We start from the raw sequence: 16,903 nt of genomic DNA, 5'->3' as shown, positions 1-16,903 counted from the left end.
ACTTCATGACCAGGCCGTCCCCACCCAGAGGGTTTGACGGTTTCAGGGCATCAAACAAAGAGTTTAGTGCCTCCATATCCATGGCAGGAGCAGCCTTGCCAGGATTCCTGACTGTTTGATAGCTCTGGCCAGCTCCCCCTGTCTGTGTGTGGGTGAACATTTCCAACATTTTTCCTATGTGCAGGCGTCTCCAGCACACCTGGCTACTTTATATATTTTACTACCTGTAGTCTGGCTCTCTTTCTTGTTCTTATAGGCATGGAAGTGAATCCTAACCAAAGGAAGTCTTTTTTCTTTTAAAATTATAAAATTTGTTTTTATAAAGCTTGTTTTCTGAAATCACTTAATTCAAACTGTGTAGGACTGTAAAAAGTAAAAGTTGGCTGGGTGTGGTGGCTCACGCCTGTAATCCTAGTACTCTGGGAGGCCGAGGCAGGAGGATTGCTCGATATTAGGAGTTTGAAACCAGCCTGAGCAAGAGCGAGACGCCATCTCTACTATAAATAGAAAGAAATTAATTGGCCAGCTAATATATATAGAAAAAATTAGCCGGGCATGGTGGCGCATGCTTGTAGTCCCAGCTACTCGGGAGGCTGAGGCAACGGGATTGCTTGAACCCAGGAGTTTGAGGTTGCTGTGACCTAGGCTGATTCCACGGCACTCACTCTAGCCTGGGCAACAAAGTGAGACTCTGTCTCAAAAAAAAAACAACAAAAAGTAAAAGTTGATACCCTTTGCTTCTGTACCCAATCCCATAAATACACTTATCCTTTGATCTGACCTTTCTATTTCTAGAAATTTATCCTAGAGAAAAAACTAGTTAACTGCACAAAGACTTATGCACAAGATGTTCAACACAGTAGTGTTTATAGTAGTGAAAAACCAGGAAACTAAATGTCTGATGCCAGTGACTCCCTCTTCCATTCCTCTCTTGGAACAGAGACAAAGGGTGGGCCCGACTCTCACTGGAGAGAGTAAGAGCTCCTAGATTGCTCAGTGTCACCAGACCCTCTGATATATAGGGCAGCGGTCAGTGTGTCATTCCAGACCCAGATATGGGTGATTAGAACTGCAGCCACATTATTTATCACCGGTCTTGACCCTTGTCACTAGAATAGGGAACACGAATGCTCTTGAATGCTTTGGCTCAGGATGGCTCTTTAATACATTACTCATTTCTTTCCTGTGTGACTTCATGCCTTTGTCATGTGCCTGTGGTACAGTTTTTCCCAAATTTCATCCTGGACCTTTCCCCAAGGTGGCCTTACATGTGGAGCTGCCTTGGATTATGACTTATTTTGTATGCTTTATTTGTGTGTGTTTATTGTTTTCTATATTATTATAGCATCTCTTTGGCACAGGGTAGAGTCCTGGAGACTGGGGCATATGGATGGGCAGCCTTAGTTGCACCCATAACTCCTTCTGCTCAAACTGTGCTTTTGGCTTTGGTGGTAACAACATTTCTGCAGTTTCTTTGTCCTTATTTTGTCTCTTTTTTCCATTATGTTTTGTTACTAATAAAAGTTCTTCTGGATTCACCATCTTCACCTATTCTGTTTCTCTTAACTCGCCATGATACAATCCCTTTCTCCAATGCAATGAATTCTTCCCTTGATGTGTGCCCACTATGTTTTTGATGACTGACTAAATAAATTATGGCCAAGCTATTCTATGTAATATTATGTTTCCTGTGTTTATTGACAAGGAAGGCCATCTTTAGTGAACAAAGGGAAGTTGCCAGGATAGCATATTTAGAAAAAGTCTGGCCTTTTGTTTAAAAAAGAAAAATATATACACACAAATACCAAAATTCATAAACCAATTCTGTGTATAGATAATATGTAGATATATATCATAAAAAGGTCTGCAAGATTACAGCACTCATAGTGGTTATCTCTGGGAGTATGGAAACCAAAATTGCTTACTCTTCAAGGGTCATAAACCTTCTTGTAAATCCAAATAATATAAAGCATGTTCCTATAAAAATATGTACAGGATATTTTGCCAATAATTTTAGGGAGTTCAGGAACCTCCCTTACTGTCCAAATTATTCTCTTGAATTCTAAGAAGACAATTTTATTGTATATTTAGTGTGATTAACTAATGTGTTTTAAGGCCAAATTTATGATACGATAGTCACATTTTTTATATGCTGTATATACTTTTTAGTATATTGGGCCCTCAAGACAATTAGTATTTATGAACATAATTTTACTATTAATATTTTATAATAGAGGCTAATGATATTGTGTGTGTGTTTATGCTATGGTTATTGGGCTTAGTCGCAATTGATTTTAGTGACAAATTCCAATTATAAAATTATTTCTGTAAGCAAATGGGATCTACTTTCCAATATCTGTATGGTACACTTTCCGGAAATGCTTTGGGCAAAATATGGAGTTGTGTATATATTATTAGCATAAAACTCGGTAAGCAACCAGGAGCTTGTTTTGCCCCTACAAAGCTCAAATTTTTGTTTAGACTTTTATCCACCAAATGAATGTCACAAATAAAGCTATCCTTCTCTACTCCTTCCTTATTGGGAGGAAAGAGGGGAAGGGAAAGCTATCCCTTCTCAAACCAAGGCTTAAATTACAATATTTTTTTCAGCCTTTATTATGTGCTATATGTATCTCAAAGATATTTGTGTGTTCAGTATCTAAAATGATTGACAATGTTCCCAACCTCTAGAGGGACCCCAACCCTACTTACTGCATCTTTGTTTCTCTATTGAAGCTTCTTCTCTCAGCCAGCAACTAATTATTCTTTGGGACACTACCCAATATGTATGTGTACTGTGCCTGTGGCACACTGCAAAAGTTGGGTACTAAAGCTTCTAGTCTTTCTGGGAGCAGCAATACTCCAATCACAATGAGCAAGCTCAGCACCCAGATGATGGTTTCTATAAACTGTTTTCTAACTAGGGTTCCTTGGAGAAATGGCCAGTTCCAGGTTGGGGCAGGGAGAATAAAAAATGAGCCTGCAATAACTCATTATGCCAGAAAGCAGGAAAATATTCAAAGAATAATGGGGACATGTCAAAAAGACACAGAAGCCAGCTTGACAGGACTCCCACTAACCAAATCTGGACAAATTGAGCACTAAAATTAAAATGATGGAAACGAATTATAATCTTGAATAAAATAGGAAACCATGAGCCCATACTGATAAAGATAAATAAATGAATGACATTAAATTTTGATCAGTACTGGGATTTAACGTAGTCTTAAAGTACCTTCCTATAAAATACCAAAAATTTGTGCATTACAAAGGGAAAATGGTAACTTTATAATGGAGGAGCCTGGCAGGCACCACCTCAATATGAGATCAAAGTTATCGTCAATAATAGGACAGATATAAATTGTGTGCCACCCGATGAGATGCAATGAGAAGCACACTAATATGCAATTCCTGCCAAAGGTGTACGTCCCAAATCTAATCATGGAGAAACATATAAAGCTAAACTGAGGGACATTCTGCAAAGTACTTGGCCTGTAATCTTCAAATTGTGAGGGACATAAAGGTCAAGAAAAGACTGAAAGACTGCTCCGGATTGAAGGAGGCTGAACAGGATGGCAGCTAAATGCATTGAGTGATTCTCATTTGGATCCTTTTGCTGTAAAGGATATTGTTGGGATAATTGTTGAAAACAATTATCAACAGATAGAACAGGCCCTGAGGATTGGAAGGTAGTGATGCATCAATATTAATTTCTCGAATTTGATGGTCCTATTATTTAGGAGACTGTTTTTGTAGGAAATACATACTAAAGCAACATTTTAAAACTTTTTAGTCTTGGAGCCCCCTTATACTCTTAAAAATTATTGAGGATTCTAAAGAGCGTGTTTATATGGGATATAACTGTCAATGTTTATTATATTATAAATTTGAACTGAGAAACTTAAAAGTAATTATCTAATTCATTTAAAAATAACAATAAAACCACTACATGTTAACCACTACATGTTAACATTACACATTTTTATGGAAAAATAATGATATTCTGGAACAAAATAAAATTTAGTGACAAGAATGGCATTGTTTTATGTTTTTGTAAATCTCTTTAATATCTGGCATAATAAAAGATAGTTGGATTTGCATATCTACTTCTGCATTCAATCTGCTGCAATTTGTTATTTTGGGTTGAAGTATAGGAAGAAAATCTGGCTTTATACAGATATGTAGTTGGAAAAGAGAAACATATTTTAATAGCTTCTTCAGATAATTTGGATATTCTTTTTGTACATTACAACTCCCTAAGTGGAAGTTTCTTAAAGGTTAGTTGGAATATGGAATCTAAAACCATATCAATGAATTTTTCATACTCAGTTACATTAAAATCCTTTAGTTTATTCTGCACTTTGAATAAGTCTTTTTTCTATCATAGTTTTGTAACTTTATGCATTGGTTATTTGGAAAATATTGGTTCTTGAGTTTTGCAGAGCTTCCAAATGTTAAGACATTACAAAAAAAAAAAAATCACAATTGTTAATATCACCCCCAATCTCATCAGAGCCCATGGTGATAGTCACAAGTTTTCCAAAACTCTAATTTTCATTTTAAAGCTTAAATTTTATCATGGACAACAGATACTGTTGCTTGTTTTTCTTGAAATGACAGATTCACTTCATTCATTTTTGAGAATATGTCTGGCAAATCTAAATAAGTGTAGTTTTTCTGTCAGTTATTCTTTTGAGTAAAATGGCATTGCATGAAAAAAGGGGCTAATTGAGTTTACAACTCAATTGCACAAATGCTTTTCCTCAAGACAGTCACTGTATTAGGAACACAGAAAAAGTGCTTCATGTGTACTTCCCATTTTTTCACCCAGAAAGATGTGTGCTCAATGGTAGAGATTTAATAAAAATAATGATTTCTACTGCTTCATTAAGGGACATTCTTTTTTTTTTTTTTTTTGAGACAGAGTCTCGCTTTGTTGCCCAGGCTAGAGTGAGTGCTGTGGCGTCAGCCTCGCTCACAGCAACCTCAAACTCCTGGCTCAAGCAATCCTCCTGCCTCAGCCTCCCAAGTAGCTGGGACTACAGGCATTCGCCACCATGCCCGGCTAATTTTTTGTATATATATTAGTTGGCCAATTAATTTCTTTCTATTTATAGTAGAGACGGGGTCTTGCTCTTGCTCAGGCTGGTTTCGAACTCCTGACTTCGAGCAATCCACCCGCCTCGGCCTCCCAGAGAGCTAGGATTACAGGCGTGAGCCACCGCGCCCGGCCTAGGGACATTCTTAAATTAACTTTTTTTCTTTTTTACTAGAAGTATGTGAAGAATATAATGACTTCCAGTACAGTTAGGTGTCATTGCTTTGATTCATGTTAAGGTCCTAACAGTTTTATCCACTATTGCTTTTGTCAACACAATGAAGAGGACAAAGAATGTCTTAATATTTTTGACTTTTAGGGACTTTCAGGGGTCATGGACCACATATTAAGAACTAACTAGTACATTAAAATATTTTTGGATTCTGGGCATATCATGGCAGCAATTTAATATAAAATAATTTAGGGGAAAAAAGCTACTTATACGATATATGCAACTCTCCTTGTTTTAGATTATTTTAAAATATAAAAAACATAACAAATGATGGCCTTTCAGATGTTGAAAACTGACAATTATAAGAATAATGATTTGCAAATTTCAGCATTATATCAGTAAGTTCTTATGCAGATTAAATGGTATATTGTCATTTAGTACAGTTCTTGACATATAATTGATGCTCAGTAATTGATAACTATAATAATTATTACTCCTGTTTTGTTGGTAGAATATTAACTACAGTTCTACACATTTTATATGGTACCTCTGTGTCCTTTGGGGCATCCCAGGGTCAGAACGATTTGTGTCAACTTGTTGTTCTTGGTTCTCAGGGTTTTGGAGAACAAGACAGTGTGTCAGTCACCTTTGCTTTTATTTTGGTTTAATGTGTGAAAACTATCCTCTCTTAACAATTTAAATGAAGAGAGGGGGTTTTTATGTTGAACAGAAAAATGGTTCTACTCTTGGCAAAATGTTATTGAACTATATTGCTAAAATTGTAAATTGCAATAAAGTACGCATTTCAATAGCTGTTTTAAATTTTATGTTTTTTTTCCAAAAGTTCCTTTTCTAAAAAAAAAAAAGAAATAAAATCAGCTGTTAAGCTTCTTTTTTCTAAATACCCAAGTGCGAGACCCAGGTCTTGAAAATAATACTTTTTTCCTGTGTCTAGATTTCACAAAACCAAAATAGAATCTTGTAAGAACAAAGTGACAGGTTAAAATAAAAAGAGGTTGCTTTAAAAAAAAATTAGCTCAATCAGCATTTTTAGAAGAAAGGTACTATGTGATGTTTGGCTTCTAATTAATTTTAGCTATCTTTATGTTTGAAAGAAGAAGGGAAGAAAATTATGACAGCTTACAAAAATATCTCTTTTTGCTTTCTAACTTGATTTGTAGGTCACAGTTATCCTGCATGGAAAGTTGGTCAGCTCTGGCCCAAATCTCCTTGGTAGTCATTTAATTTTTCAAGCCAACAGAGAGAAGTAAGATACTTTAAGAAAAGAGTCATTTTACTCCAAAATAACAGAGAAGCATTTCATGATTTAAAATTGCTGAGACATAATCATAGGAACATTGTTTCATGTGTGAAACTAGAAAGACCATTTTGACTTTAAGATATGATAGCTTGCTAACCAGGTTTCTGAAGCAAATGGATAAAAGCTTTGTATCCTCTTTTTCCCTAAAGCTGTGTATCAACTCACTTGTACAGTCCTGCAGACTCTCAGTCAGAAATCCCTCCCAGCCAGGCCTATCTCCCTGTTCCCACTGCTGTCTCTCTCCTTCGGGCCCTCCTCTCTCATGGGACTAATGAGGCACCTGCTTTGTCCTCTCCCTGCCACCTGTCGCTTTTTATAACAGGCTGTGTATCCTCTACTCTGCCACTATCATTTCCTTCCTAAAAAACAAGTGTGATCTTGTCACTCCCCAGCTTAATAGCCTCTGCTAAGTACTTACAACACACAGGATAAAATGTAAACTTGTTATAGGACCAACTTCATAGGCCTGTGGCCTGTGCATTTGCACAGGGTCTCACACTTAGAAGGGCCCATACTTGGTCTAATGCTCTGCTCTCGCCATCTTGTAACACGTAATAACTTTTGAACCAATTGGCCCCGCAAACTACATAGCTGGCCCTGCTTCTTATCTTGGCACATACAACCTCCACAAGGTTCCTTCTACAAGATTTTTCTTTTCACTTCTCCCTGTGTACCATAAATGCCATCCACAGGGATTCTTACACCATGCTGTTCTTTTTTTCCACCTTCTGCCTACTTCTCCCTTCTCTGTGTGGCCATTTCCTATTCTTCCTCAAAAACTCTACACAAAGGTTACCTCCTTTTTAAACTACTACTCTGCAAGAGTGAGTTGCTTTCTCTTTGATGCTTTGTTCATATTTATTAGAGCAGCAGTTGGGTTTACACACATCTTCATCAAAATATGACCTATTTGAAGGTATTTGTTATTGTCCTTGGGTGAAGTCTGACACACGGGCACTACTCAGTATGTGTTTCTTGGATTTATTCCATCAAAACATTTACTGAGCTCCTATGAAGTGCCAGGTACTGTTGGGCTGTGTATATAATGGTAAAGAAAAAAAAACCAGACATGCATCTTGCCCTCATAGAGCTAACAGTTTAGGGAGATGCCATGCCTGGGTGCAAATGCCTGTGCTTCTGAATAAATGAATGATCACATGCTAACGTTTTCAGTCTTCGTTTAGAATGAGAAATCTTCTGTCTTTTTGACTAGTGGTGGTGGTGGAATATTGTGAGCCCTTAAGGTACTGGGAATTTTGCATTTAGAAGCTGTCCTAGGTTATTTTGTGGCATTAAAAAAAGGCGGTGGAGGTGGGCAATGTCAGCAGGGTTCCCAGGCTTTCTTCATCAAATCTCAGACACCGCTGATCATGAAACAATGATGCAGCTTATAACCATTTAGAAAGAAAATTTGCCAATTAAACTGGTATGCCATTGATTGTAAAACACCTTGATTTCAAAGATAAAATGTGAATGAAAATGGGTATCTTGGAATAGATAAAATATAGTAATTCAAAGGTTAATCACAAGCAAACTGAGTCAAAGAAATACATGGACACTAAAGACAAGGCTAAAAATAGTACAGCATGACCACTGACTCAATGGATGATATGATAACCACTTTTTAAAGTAGAGGCGGATGTTCATGATCAACTTGAAATAGAATATTTACACAGCTGATGCAAAGAGATAACAGTTAATGATACAGGTAATACCTACAGCAGCCTGTAGTATAAAGGAAAAAATACCTGTATGTTAAGCAGCCATCTTTGTAGAGACTGCAGATACAGTAGTCCCCTCCTTACCTGTGGGGGGATACGAGACTCCCAGTAGATGCATGAAACGGATAGTACCGAGCCCTATATATGTTATGTTTTTTTTGATCTGATAACAAAGAGGGCTACCAGGTGACTGATGGGCAGGTAGCATATTCAGCATGGATATGCTGGACAAAAGAATAATTCACGTTTGGAGCAGGACAATGTGAGATTTCATCATGCTACTCAGAACGATGCACAATTTAAAATGTATGAATTATTTATTTCTAGAATTTTCCATTTAATATTTTCAGGCCAGGGTTGACCATGGCAAGTAAAACCACAGATAAGAGAGAACTACTGTATAAGAAAACATTTGTATAACACTTTACAGTTTCCTGAAATATATTCTTATTTGCTATCACATGTAATCCTCATAAGAACTGTGCAGGGTGGGTATTAGTTATTGTGGGTTACAGACTAAGAAATGGAATTCTGGAAGGTTAAAAAGCTTGAGTGAGGGGCCCTCTGCCAACAACCAAATGAGCTGGCACTTACATCTAACTGCATCCCATCTCTTCCCAATAAACTCTGCTTCCATATTACTAGCAATATCATCTTGGAATCTTAAGTGTGGTAATGTTACAAATAATTTTTTGCTTTTTTCTCCCTCAAAAAAATAAAATTCAGGCTGGGCATGGTGGCTCATGCCTGTAATCCTAGCACTCTTGGAGGCTGAGGTGGGAGGACTGCTTGAGGCCAGGAGTTTGAGACCAACCTGAACAAGATCAAGACCCTGTCTCTACTAAAAATAGAAAAATTGGCTGGGTGTGATGGTGCTCATGTGTGAGTCCCAGCTACTGGGGGTGAGGCAGGAGGATCACTTGAGCCCAGGACTTTGATGCTGCAGTGAGCTATGACGATGCCACTATAGCCTGGGTGACCCTGTCTCAAAAAAAAATAAATAAATAAAATTCAGGTGCTTCCATTGACAGGCCTCTTGTTTTCCAACTGAGGAAAATAAACATCCTTGTATGAAAATTTCTTCAAGGGTGATTTGTCCAAGAGTCCACAATACCTGAACCGAGTGTAGAACTCAGAGCTTTTAAAAGAATGGAACCTATTCATGTCCTATCAATAGAACAGATTCACATGGTACGAGGTTTTCATTTATTGCAGGTGGTTGTTCTAGTTAAAGAGGCTGTGGTGAATAAAATATAATAACCTTGGCTTAAAATAAAGAAATACTTGGTTTGGGATGGAATCCTGATGAGCTATGATTAATTTTTTGGCTTGACTGAAAGTGGGTCTCTTCATATGAGGTTAAAATTATCATGAATATATTTTCAAGGGCAATGTAAAAAAAAAAGAAGGACCATTATTTGTGTAGCATCTCTGATAATTGTAATTAAATGGGCCTTTAAAAAACGGAGTCAGAGCAATTATTCCCTTCTAGGGCACAATCACCTTTTCTCCAGCGCTAGATAAGGCCAGCTTTCTCTGTGGGGGTGCCTCACCCCAATGGGTGGGGATGGAAGGGGATGGTAATGCCTGGGGGTAGGAGGGAAAGAAGACAGGAAAAGGAGGGAAGTGGTGAGAATTTGATTAAGGGACTTTTTGTTTTTTTTGTTTTCTACTTAAAATTAGAGTAAGTACAAAAGACTCGTTGTACATTTTTATCTCTCTAAATAATGTAAAACATGATAATTTTATGTGAAAATAGAGAGTTTAAAACATGCAAGACATTTTTATAGTTATAAACTGAATTTAATGAATTTAGATTTAAGAAGCTAAAATTGGTAAGCATTGAATACAGTGCTGTTTCCCCAAGAGTCACTCCTTTCCCCCTCATTATCTTTTTGAGGACTGGGATAAGGGAGAGTGGTCCATCACTAAGATAGTCAACCTTCAGATGTGTGCCCCTGAGTTAAGCTCCTACAGTACTTTATTTGTGAGACTGGACAGTTTCTAAGGCTTCTTATAACTCTAAAATGTTTGAATTTTTATGAGAATGATAGTCCAAACCCATGCAGGACAAATGGAAGAACTGAGTTGTCTCTCAATTTATCTTATATTTTAAAGTGCTTAATAATACTTCATGCTGTTGTATCTTAGACATATTTTACCAGCATGTGATTTTATTTCTACAGGTAGGTGTTCAAGAAGTATTGAGAGGATGATTTTAATAAATCAGCTGTGTTGGCCTGGATTTATTTACTCACTTAACAGACATTTAGCAGAGTGACCTCTGCTTAATGCTAGACTGTGCTAGGTGCAGGGACTACAAAGATGACAAAGCATGATCTCTGTTGAGAAATATCTATTATGGTAAGTGTGTAATGGGTTTATACAGAAGGTCTCTAGGAACACAGCCGAGAGAGTAAGTCGTTTTACCCTGGAGGAAATGGGAATCATGAAAAATACGTCCACAGAGACAGTGACATGACTTGAATCTTAAAGGATGTTATAATATGAAAAAGATGGGGAAGGGTGAATGTAACAAAATTTCATGATGGGTAGTAACTGAAACGTAGCAGGGGAAAGCAGGTTGTGTATTTGGAGCAGATATAGGAACAAAGTAGAATCAATTGTATTTGTTTTTATTAATAGAAAAATTATAAATAATATGCAAGCTTATGTAGATTAGACTTCTTTTCCAACATTCTTGGACTTAGTATCCCCAGCCATGTAGGGGAAAAATTTGAGGGAAATGTCTCCAAAATCTACAAAATAATTCTTAGAGACTTAAATTTAAAAGGAGATGCCAAGTTGTTGAGCAAAATCAAAATAATAATGTTTGGGCCTAGACGTTGGGTAAACATAACAGCTATTCTAAATATGTTTGTGACCTTTCTTGGCTTGAACCTAAAAATGTGTTAGTTTTTATATTGAGAGGTTGTTTGAGCAGCATCTGGAGACTGCCTGTGGGTTCAGTTCCTTCTCTGTCAATTCCAGACTTGACTTTGAATTAATTCGGGACACTCTGAGTCAAAAACAGCAACATGACTATAGGAATGGGACACCCGTGCTTGGAGGTCATGGGATGGCCGAGGCGATGACTGTGTTCATTATTCTGTGGCTCCATAGTTATAAGTAGTATTTGCTTTCTGTTTTTCTGCAATTGTGGTTATGTGGTTATCAGTGGAGCAATAGATAAAAAGGGCATGAACAGTATCAGCTCAGTTATTTCTTAGCTTCATTCCCCATCTTTCAAGCCAAAGCTGAGTTTCCGCCTCCATTTCTAATGAGTTGACTGCCTTGAACAGTTCATACCAATCATCAGAGTTTTTTGCTTCTTGGTTTTTGGGCCTCTCAAGACCATCTGAGAATCATTTGAGTCTGAAAAAAAAAAAAAAAGTGGGGAGAGGGCATGACTGTATTTGGTGACAGCTGTATATTGCAGGATACCAGCCTATCCAATTTCAAATACTGAATGATTTGTCAATAGACGTCATGAGCGGTGTTGAGTATATAATGGTGTGTAGTATTCTAATCGTGGAATTCTTTAATTCTTTAAGTATTTACAACTGCAAGATTTTACTATGAGACATTTAAAAAACATTTGAATAAATGGAGAGCCTAGAGGGAATGCCATATTGTCTTGTCATTCTTCATAATTTTTTTTTTTCTGAGCTCATAAAATGTTAAATTTATTTAATACTGTAAAACGTTTCACACACAAACTAGACAAATATCTTATGAAAAGGACATCTTTGCCGAACAGACGATAAAAAGGAATTATTTGGAATAATTATACAGGTAAAATTAGAATCAGAGACTGACTTACTCAAGCCTAATGTGCCAATAAGCCAATTTTACACTGTCTCTCTCAACTGCTAGTTTACTCCACTGTCTGCTAAACCACACTTTTTTTAGACATAGGGTCTCTGTCACCCAGGCTGGAGGATAACAGTGCAATCATAGCTCATTGTAACCTTCTGGGCTCAAGCGATCCTCCTGTCTCATGGTCCTGAGTAGCTGGAACTACAGCCATGTGCCACCACTCCTGACAAATTTTTAAATTTTTTTTCTAGAGACAGGGTCTCTGTACGTTGTCCAGGTTGGTCTGGAACTCCTGGCCTCAAGCAGTCTTCCCACCTCAGCTTCCCAAGTAGCTGGGACTACAAGCATGAGCCATAGAGATGGGGTCTTGCTATATTGCCCAGGCTGGTCTCAAACTGCTGGCCTCAAGCGATCCTCCCACCTCAGCCTCCCAAAGTGCTGGCATTACAGGCACAAGCCTGGCCTCACACTACTTAAAGTACAGTCTGTTATAGTTCTTCCACAATATCACTCTTCAACAATTATACCACAAAAGGGCATCACTGTGGGTCGTCAGGAATTATAACACTATTTATGTTCCTTTTTGATGATCAGAGCAGAAAGGCTCCAAGACTCAATCCAAAGGACTAGAAAACCAACTACATTAATAGCAGGCTCAGAGAATAAGCTGCCTTACGCAAAGCTGGATCTCATACGGACTTAGTTTGAAATAGCTTTGGGTGAAGCAGTATCAGCAGTGATGCTGTTTCTCAAGCATGAGGCATCTGCTGTAACCAGTCACTGGACAACTTAACTGGAAGCTCCATGCTCAAGCCTGAACATTTTCATTTCTTACCAGATAAAAGTATGAAAAGGGAAAAGGGGAGGACCCCCAGGATAATTAGTATTAAAATATTCCTTCAGGAGTAGCCAGCTATGCGGAATCGTGACTGATGGGGGAAACCCTAACGGGTGGATTGCTTATACCTTTGAGAGCAGAAATCTAACTTTGTTCAATGGAGGCAGCTCAAACTTGGGAAATAACATGACAGTTTCGAGATTCATGTTTTATTTACAAGTAAATAAAGAATGTCCCCTGTAAACTCTATTTGGGATAAGAAGAGCAATATAAAGAAGTAGCAGTTGCCGGCTCCACAGTGACGTATGAAAGGAGTCCATGCCACTGTTTCTTTAAACAATTATTTTTTTTGTTTAAAAAAACAAACAACCTCACATGATTTCTTCATGTTGATGTGAAAGAATTAAAAATAAAAATGACTTTTCAAAACTCTACAGTCTCTGGTCCAATGTGTGACCAGGATGTGACTTCCATTCAGTGACAGCCCTGCTCTTCAAGAACAACAGCCTTTGAGCAAAGGACTTAATATGAGTCAAGAGTGTCTGCTCGAGGGATGGAGAGACCTCGATCCTTAAGAGCCTGAACTTTCAGCTTCTCTGCTTCCAGCTTGGTCTGCTGTTCCACCCTTTGCTCTTCTAGGATTTCTTCAATAGATACTTGTTGGAGGGGTGTGTCATTCTCCTTTTCCAAGTCCAAATTGATCAATGCTTCTTAAAAAGCCTATAAGTGTTCTTCCATCTCGAAGCAGGACCAAGTGTTTTTTGTCGATGTCCTCGATAAGGCTGGTGGTGCCGGGCATATAGTTCATTTTGAACTGAAATAAGGCTGCAGTGTATAGCAGTGGTGGCCCAATGCGTCCTAGACTTCCTTCCTCCTACTGCAGTCACCACCTTGGCGGGACCGGGAATCTCCATCCGGATCAGCACTTCTGCCCCGGCTTTCAGTCACTGGGGCCTACCGGAAACTCCTCCATATTTCTTCCGCCCACTTCCGGTATCACGTGCAGGCCCTCAGGAAGAGGAGGGACAGCCGTGCTATTTGGAGACACCCATTCCCCGGCCCTGATAAGTCTCCTCATAAATTTAATTGAAACGTTTAATGCAACATCAGTAAAAACTGAGACTAAACATGTTAGGATAAACAATAAATTTTTGGAAAAAAAGAACAAAGGATACTTGCAGTACTAGAAACAGTAAAACCTATCTTAAAGCTAGAATAACTAAAACTAGGGCATTGTGAAAGAACAGAAAAATAAGACAATAAACAGACTGGAATTCTGGAATCAGAACCTGGTAGGTACAAGCTGTCTGATGGCTTTATACACCTACCTTGATCAGCCATTAGATGAGGATGCCACCGGAACAGCATAATCTTGGACAAGGTAACTCTGCAGCTGAGACAGTCCCCCAAGGGGCTGATACCTGAAAGCTGTCTGCTGGTGGTACTCCCACAGTTGGGGCAACAAGAGTTTCCTGGAAGGGGCAGTTGAGTGGCTTCTCTTGGGTTCATTGCAACTTCCAAATTCAGTTGTTTGTGTATCTTTATCCTATACACCTATAGGGTATTGATTTTAACTTATTTCAGCTCCTACTCTGGGAAAAAGACAGAAGCGATGTCATTCTTTGGGCCCTTGAGGTGGGGCAAGGATCAGAGTTCCAGAAGAGGTGCCACTCCAAAGGTTTTAGTAGAGTGGCAGCAGTGGGCTGTTGCTGAGCGGTAAACTTGTGGTCTTATGAAAAATCTTGGGTTGGAGAGGTAGTGAAGGTAAAAACCAGGGTGTATTGTGTGTGTCTGTTATCTGCTTCTGTTCCAGGTGTTTAATTCACTCTTGTGCTGATGTTGAAAGTTAGAAGATTCTTGTCCATTTGTCTTGCCTTTTGTGGGCAGGGTCACATGTAGATGATAGGCTTTGAGGAGGGGGAAGACACCAAAATTTGCTTCCCCAGTTCTAAGGAAGCCAGCTACCTCCCACCCCAGCCTTTGAGAACACCAGTGATAATCCTCATCTGATTGTCTGGGTCCAGAGAGAGGCAGTTCCTGTCCCATTCTTATATAAGCATTGCTATTTTGATTCATACAACTTGAAGGTGGAGGTAGAGGCAGTTCATGGAATCCTCAAAGCCCATCCATGGGTCTGGACAATAGCATGCATGCACCATAATCCTCAGAAAGAAGACATGATGGGAGTCTACTGGATTCTTCTGGGGAAATTTTCATCACACTATAAAAGGGACATATCACAGAAACATACCATTTCTGCCTCTGAACATTGTTGTTTGTCTGCATATGGTGTATGGAGTAGCAGTGGCTCTGTTGAAACCAGGAGAGAAGCCAACCTAAGGGAGGGTGGAAAGATCCCCAATCATTTGTGACACACCATTGAGCAACTGAATAGAACAGAGCCAACTCCTTGTGTTCTTGAAGCTTAATTATAGTGAGAGCAGATAAACAACATATATTGTTAAAATATGCTGCATAGTATATTAGAAGGTGGTAAATGCAATGTAATAATGTAATAAAATAAAGCAGGGAAGAAGATGAAAAATGCTGGTGGGGAGGGGTTTTGCACTTTTTTAAAGGATGGGCAAGGTAGGCTTCTCTGAAAAGGTAACATTTGCTCAAGTACCCAACAGAGACAAGGGATGAGCAATAGGGAGAGTAGTTGGAAATGAGTTCAAAGGATCATTAGCCTGTTGCCAAAGACATTTGGGTTTTGCTCTTGAGTGATGTGGAAATCTTTGGAGGTTTGTGAAGGGGGGGGTCACATGATCTGACCTATGTTAAAAAAGGAAATGCACACAATTCTGGCAGTGAAAGTAAAGGTTTTTTTTTTTAAAAATGTTAACTGAACTAGAACATGATACTGGGTAATCCAGGTACAAGATCAAAAATTTTAATTATTTGGAAAACTTGCACCTGAAGCCATTTTACTTATCCTAGTACGAATACAAAGAATGAGCTTACTTGGGGGTTCATTATTAAATAACATTCTTTGCAAAAGTGTCATAGAATTTTTCTTAGCAGCAGATCTATACGAGACTCTACAATATACGTACATGTAGCAAATCATTTGAGAGATACAAGAGTGAATTTGGTTTAGGGGTTGTGAAGTGGCTTTTATTACTAAAGAGAAATTCTCCTAAATGTCAGTACATAGTGCTAGTGTGGAAAAATACTTTACTTTTTAAAATAAATGAATACATCTTATGTTATTCTTGAATAAAGTTTTTTATTTACTAAGTAGTATCCTTCAGCCTCTTGTTTTGGGGCTTTTTTTCCTGTGAATCTATGGCTGTAATAGAGTCAGTGTCCTTTACTTACTTTTTGGTAAATTCTATGGACCATAGTATGACATTGTTAGACCAGCTCTTGTGAAATCACAGCTCTGTGTCTGACTCTCCATTACATGAACACACACATCACTAATTTACATTGGAACAGTAAGTATACCTTTAACACCAAATAAGGTATTTTCTAGGTCAATTCTTCTTTCCAGATTATTTATGGATTTTATTATTATGGATTTCTACCTAGGGTCAATACTTTTTATTGACTCTAACTAAGAGTCCAATCTCTTGTGGACCAGCTCTTGAAGTTTAGACAGAAATCCTTTTAGATCAAGAATGGATACTTCCTATGAGGATTAATCCTGCATGCTCTGTGATGAGCTGACATTGACTAGCACTGAAGTAAGATTTATTTTTGGAAACAGGATTTTTAAGTTAATTCTTTTGAATTTTCAGCAAATTCCAAAGAATAAGCATTCCTAGCCTTCTGGACTTCACCAAGTGAAGCAAGAGTGGAGATGGCTGAGGAGGGCAAGAACAGACCTGCACTCATGGAGTGCCTTCTCTGTGCCAGTGGGTGTCACACGATCCTCACATCATAAATTGGGTAGAATTAACTTCAATTTCACAAGAGAATGCTGAGGCTT

At 38.3% G+C, this 16,903-nt stretch overlaps 1 protein-coding gene and 1 pseudogene across 1 annotated transcript in view; one reads left to right on the top strand and one right to left on the bottom strand.

The window, feature by feature from the left end:
• Positions 1 to 16,903, top strand: part of HSD17B12 (hydroxysteroid 17-beta dehydrogenase 12) — a 153,669-nt gene that overhangs the window by 76,768 nt on the left and 59,998 nt on the right. The window lies entirely within an intron of this gene.
• On the bottom strand, positions 13,492 to 13,840 carry LOC142870595 (U6 snRNA-associated Sm-like protein LSm1 pseudogene; annotated as a pseudogene).

This window comes from Microcebus murinus, chromosome 4 (genome assembly GCF_040939455.1).
Source record: "Microcebus murinus isolate Inina chromosome 4, M.murinus_Inina_mat1.0, whole genome shotgun sequence".
In the NCBI taxonomy this organism is placed as follows: Eukaryota; Metazoa; Chordata; class Mammalia; order Primates; family Cheirogaleidae; genus Microcebus; species Microcebus murinus.
Note: the sequence above shows the minus strand (reverse complement) of the source record. Positions and strands in the feature narration are given on the sequence as shown.